Source organism: Podarcis melisellensis (genome assembly GCF_964234715.1).
Source record: "Podarcis melisellensis genome assembly, chromosome: 9".
NCBI lineage: Eukaryota > Metazoa > Chordata > Lepidosauria > Squamata > Lacertidae > Podarcis > Podarcis melisellensis.
The window spans coordinates 68,031,954-68,037,946 of record NC_138541.1 but is presented as its reverse complement, the minus strand read 5'-3'; the positions used below and the strand labels follow the sequence as shown (position 1 = coordinate 68,037,946).

General features: G+C 43.2%; 1 long non-coding RNA gene across 1 annotated transcript; it reads left to right on the top strand.

Annotated features, from left to right (window-relative positions):
* The first annotated feature begins 1,109 nt into the window (after window positions 1-1,109).
* Window positions 1,110-4,748, top strand: LOC309377452. Its single transcript, XR_014171586.1, has 2 exons — window positions 1,110-1,612; window positions 2,958-4,748. It is a non-coding gene; the product is annotated as an uncharacterized lncRNA (long non-coding RNA).
* Window positions 4,749-5,993: the final 1,245 nt, after the last annotated feature.

The following is a 5,993-nucleotide window of genomic DNA, read 5'->3' as shown; positions in this document are numbered from 1 at the left end:
TTGCATTAAGAATACTGGAGACGTTCATGTTTCCCCCCATGAAAATGCTAAAAGAATTTGCAATTTGGACATGAAACACTGACAAAACCCATGTTAAGAATGTTTCAAGAAGTATGATATGAGAATGGGGAGATAGCTCAGTCAGTAGAGCATGCAAATCTTAAACTTTGACCTGAACCCCCAAAAAGGGGGATAGATCACTTCCAGTCTTTAACTCTGTGAGTAGATCGCAGTCTCTTAGGAGTTGGCCATGCCTGCTCTATAAGACCTAAGGTGAGAAAGTGTTTATTTAATTTTTTAGTCTCCTTCTCTACCACCCCCTCCTCCTACCTGTGATTTGGTGATTCATTATATTGTACCTTTCCTCCAGAGAGCCAAGGGGAGTATAAATGAGCAGTCTTCTATCCAAAGAACTGTCCAATTCAGATCTGCTTAGAGACGAAGTCCCACCTTCCTAATCACTTCCTATCACCACAAACACAAGTCTTTTCAGTGTTCTTCACACAACCAGCTAGGAATCACTGAGTGTTGAGGAATCAGGTGGTTAAAAAATGAAGCCATGTTAAAAAGTCTGTAGATGGTCTTCCTTATATGACCTATTAGTTTAGCAGCTGATTGGCAGATAAGCGAAAACTTTTTCTTTTTCTTTTTTACAGTCTTGGGACATGAAAGCCATGGCTGTCTTGAATTTCACTGGTGGATACAGGATGAACATTTCCAGGAAATCAGCACAGAAACATTTCTCCTCTATTTTGTAATGGAAACGGCTGGGAGTGGGGGGTTGGGAGTATTGTAAGGAGAGAAACGTTGCCTTTCTGAAAGCGTTAAGCACAGTTGTAACGATCCATAAGCAAAGATCAGACACCACAGAAAGGTTCTATAATTACTGCTGGGAAAACATAGCAACTCTTGCCATTTTTACTGTTATTATTCGCAATGCTATTAGGAGTTGGATTATTACGAAATCGTGGCTGGCACAGATGGCTGCTCTGCTTTAAGGTCTGCTTTAGCCTGCTTTTTTTAAATCTGCATTTTTTCCCCTCTAGATGTTATAGGGTTTGGGGCAATTTTTGGCTTCTCTTATTTGCTTGATAATTGTTTTCTTTTTTGAAAAAAAAGTTTTTACTTAATTAGTAGGAATATGCTTATGTTGATAGCATGCTTCTTTCATTCTACTCCCTGCCCCCAACTTTCAGCAAATGGGTTCCATAATGCAATTTTACCTTCTGCTGTCTGGAATTGGCTCAGGGTGCCTGTTTCTATGGCTGTGGCAGCTGGAATATTGGCATTGACTACAATTGCCAGGCCAGCTCTGTTATGAGGCAGGGTGGGGCAGACCTCCTCAGGTGGCAGACTCTGGGGTGCCGTTCCAGAGCAGCAAATTGTCAATTATTGAGTTTATTGTTATATTCTTACCAGCATGGGAAAGTGCCATTTTGATTTTCTGCCTCAGGCAACCACAATATCTTTGATTGTCTCTTTTGTGACCAAACTTCCTCTCCAGTGAAAGTTCAAGGCCAATTTGAGGTTTCTACTTTTGAGGGAAGAAAGAGATTTGATCGCTCCAGCAACATTTGATCAATGTAGCAACCGCGTTTGTGTCTGCATGGAGGTGCTTCATGTTCCTTTTCGCAAACTGTGGAAAACATTGCTACGGGTTGTTAGCCAAGCTGCGCTCTGGGTTTTACTTGCTTCCCACGACAGCAATGGATATCTGTCTGAAAATCCAGGGAGTGCCATTCCTGGGCTTGAATTTAGGGAGATTGTGCTGAATATAAAACTTTCTTCCACCCCTGACCCAACAATCTGGAAGACCAGAATTCAAGTGATGTTGATATCTTAGGTCAGGCACGTCCAACAGGTAAATTGTGATCTACTGGTAGATAATTGAAAGTCGGTGGTAGGTCACTGGTAGATCACTGGCTTCCCACCAAGAAGCCCTACACCCAAAAACTGGGGCTTTCTTCCTGCCTAAAAAAAGACCAGATCCCCAAAAAACAGGGTATTCCTTCCTGAAAAAAGCTCAACAACTTTGATCTGAACCCCAAAAAAGGAGTAGATCACTGCCAGTTTTTAACTGTGAGTAGATCGCAGTCTCTTGGGAGTTGGCTACCCCTGTCTTAGGTGGTACACAGCAAGCCCTGAGCAAAATACAAAGGATGGTGACCCAGAGACAATAGGCAAGGTCTCTATCACCATCTGGGCAAGATCAACAGGTAAAACAGGAATGATAAGAGTCAATGCTGCACCAATTCCCAGTGTGCCCCAAGAGGAAATTGCGAAAATGTTAACCAGGAAGGAGGAACTGGAGGAAGTTCTCCCATTGTTCCTCCCAGCCCCAGCATTCAGTTGGATTTGGATGACCTTTTGCCTTCCATGCATATGCCTCATGTAATGCTCCATAATATAGGCATTACAACTCAACCATATGCTTTTCTAAAAAGTACAGATTTGGCCACCCCGTTCCAAATATGGCTGCTTATTTTGTCTCTCTGCCAAAACCCAATCATATGTAGTATTATTATTATTATTATTATTATTATTATTATTATTATTATTATTTATTTATTTATTTCTACCCTGCCCATCTGGCTGGGTTTCCCCAGCCACTCTGGGTGGCTTCCAACCGAATATCAAAAACAAAACAGCATCAGACATTAAATCTTCCCTAAACAACAACAACAACATTATCACTTAGAGTGCTGTGGAGCAGGATGGGACAGCATTGCTTATCTGGTTTCCCAATGTGGAAGTCACCACCGGTAACAGAAGGAAAGAGAAGGTGGGGGGGGGGTTGGAATGGTGCGGTTGTTTTGTTGAAAGGGTTGGATGGGCTCTGTTCGGCCCTACCAGCTGCTTCTGCTGTTATATAGGGAAGGACATCTCTGTGGCTCTTTTGAAATGCTCTAGCTGCCCTGCCCAAGGTTTTGAACAGGCAAAATGCTTGTGTGTTGCAGCATTCCTTGCAATGGAATGGGGCCCTTCACAGCTATGACTGTTTGACTGTGAGCACCCAGTATCTGAAGGTATCTGAAGAAGTGTGCATGCACACGAAAGCTTATACCAAGAACAAACTCAGTTGGTCTCTAAGCTGCTACTGTCGGACTTGCGTCCAACCGAGCTCCTCCTCCGGTCGAGTCCTCCGACGTGATTAACGACCTAAGCCTTTGATGAAGCTCCAGGCACGTTCCCCATTACGCAGAGTATCCAGCATGCAGGGAAGGACGAGAAATTTGAGCTACATTGCAAAGAGTTTTATCTCTACGCAGACAGAAAAGGAACATCCTGTCTCTGTGAGAGCAGAGAGGCAACTGGAACAAAGGAACAGGAAACCAGTAACAACAACGTCCGTCTCCCGTGAGACTTCCAACAGATTGGAATCCCTGGAATGTAAACAGAGTCTTGCGACTCCAAGCACTGCACCAGTGGCACAAACAGAAACCTAACGGCTAGTGGACTATTTTTTATATATATTTTGACTGTGTCAGACCAACACGGCTACCTACCTGAATCTAGCACCCAGTGCTGTCACAGCTGCCTCTGCACGATGCCTAATATGAGGCCCAAATTCAGAGACAAGCAATGGTCATAAATGAATATCCCTTGAAGATATGCTGTATGTGTGTGTGTTAAAGCACCAATTCAGATTTCAGAATTAGGTATTTACATTAATATTAATGAAAGCAGCCCGTTCTAGTCCTTTACAAACGTTAAATGTGACAATTTAATCCTCAACAGGAGATGGCAACCCCAATAAAGGCAAATTCCATGTTCGGGATCATTAGAAAGGGGATTAAAAATAAAACTGTCAATGTCCTAATGCCTTTACCCAAATCTGATGGCTGTATATTACCTCCAGTATCACAGGCAGTGTGTCTCACTGAATATCCTCTGATGAGCAATGTGAGTGGGCGAGTGCAATTATGCTCATGGTCTGCTTGCAAACTTACCTGAGGCATTTGATTGGCCACTGTGGGGAGACTAGAAGGGAAGGCTACAGTGGCCTTTGGTCGAACGCAGCAGGGCATTTCTTAGTTCTTCAAACTGCTCAGACAGCTGCACTCTCCCGAGAGAAGCCTCCTTTTGGGAACATGTCAAGAGCGGTAACTTCATGCTGTCCTACTTAAGTTCTGCCGTGGTGCAGAGCCGCTCCAGAACTCAGGGAAGGATGGGCTCAGAAGTGGGTGTTCTGGTTGGATTCTTTGTATTCAATATATTTCTAGGCCACGTTTCATTCAAATGAATCCCAAAGGGGCTTACAAACAATAAATAATGATAATATGATAGAATGTAATAGAATATCACAAATACAGCATAAATCATATTGAATAATTAACAAACCGCCAGCGAAACAATTGCAATCTATAAAACACTGTTAACAAAGCTTGTTATTTCCCAGAAGTTAATGATGAGCACATTGTCCATTAGTTCTTCTTGCATTTCGCATTATCTTATGGAATGTTTCTATATCCTTTACTTGCTCACGAGCTTCTTATTTCTTATTAAAGGCAGTGCAGAAAGAGTCCTTATTCAAAACTATCAAGTGCCTAGCCAGTGCTATGCTGAAATCCCTATTGCTTGTGCAATAAAGACTGGTGGACTGACCAAGGGCAGATTAGAGTGAGGGCACTACAATCAGCTAATGGAACCTGATTAGTTTTGCCTCAACCGAATCTTTATTGTCTTGTGGAAAACCAAAGGTGGGCCTCTTCACTGGTGGCACCAGTGCTGTGGAATGCACCTCCCCCCCCCCAAAAAAAGATGAGAGGCCCCATCAGTGTTGCCATTCTGCCAGCTCCTGGAGACACAACTGTTATGGCAAGCGATCTCATGAACTGAACATCTGGTTTTATTGTTTTAACTGTTTTGTTTTAACAAATTTGCTTTGAATTTTAATTGTTTGTCCCATTGTACATTTCACTTAAGGAAGTTTTAATGCCCCAATGGAATTGCTATTGCGTGTTTAATGATGTATTGATTAAATAGTTGCGTGTTGAGGTCCCCATGCCACCCCCCAAATAACTCACATCACACACACTATTTTTGTTTAAGGTTTTTGGAATAATTTTGGCCACAACTTTATTGAAATACAGAAGCATGAGTGGTTGTTTAGGCATTGGTTAAGACTATCTGTCCCCCCGCCTGGGGACAGAACTGACTTCCGGGCACCACCGAAAGCCAGTAAGGGAAAACAATATTGGGGAGAAATGGAGCTGAGTCACAGGCCCATTAACTGGGGGAGCTGATCCCTTAATATATTTTATTTGGGGCCCTTTGGAGTTGGCTCCTATGGGTTGAGGAGGTCCTTGCCAGTAAACTGCCTGCTGGAGTGGGGGACCTTAGTAGATAGGTAGATAGATTGTTAGCTGATCCAGTAGTGTGCAAGAGAAAGGAATATGTGGCTTTGACGGTGCACTAACATTCTGTTATCTAGCCACAAAGATCCAAAATGAAAGATTAAAACCACCTGCAGTAGTTTTTCCCCTGTAGCATTCTAAGTCCAAGGTTGGTTTCTTCAGGAGTAAAAGCTTACTCCAAGCTGATACCGGCTTTAATAATCTGTTAACGACTTTTTCTTCATCATCTTAACTTTAATTCAGCTGATAAGCGACTTTGGGTAAATCTGGCTGGCGGTCGATCCTGGATCCGTAGTCTTAATACAGGACACCACCCTGAAACAAGGCTGGGTTGAAGGACCAACACAGTCAGGTATCTACTAAGGTTGCCTAACATCAATTTACAAATGGCTGACATTGAATCTGCTCCCCTGAGGAATAGCCAGTTCCGGTCAGGCTGGCTGGCAGCAGTCCTGAACACCCTTCAGAAACTGGGTTTTGCCCCTCAAGCCCTTCTAAGTCTGGGGTTGGGCCAAGCAAATGCTACGGTCAGGCAAAGAATCATAGACACCGAGAGACAACAGAACTGCTCAAAGTGCCCCAATTATAAAATTGGAGAAATCGAGAGGTGACACCAGGGTGACACCTGGCTTGAGA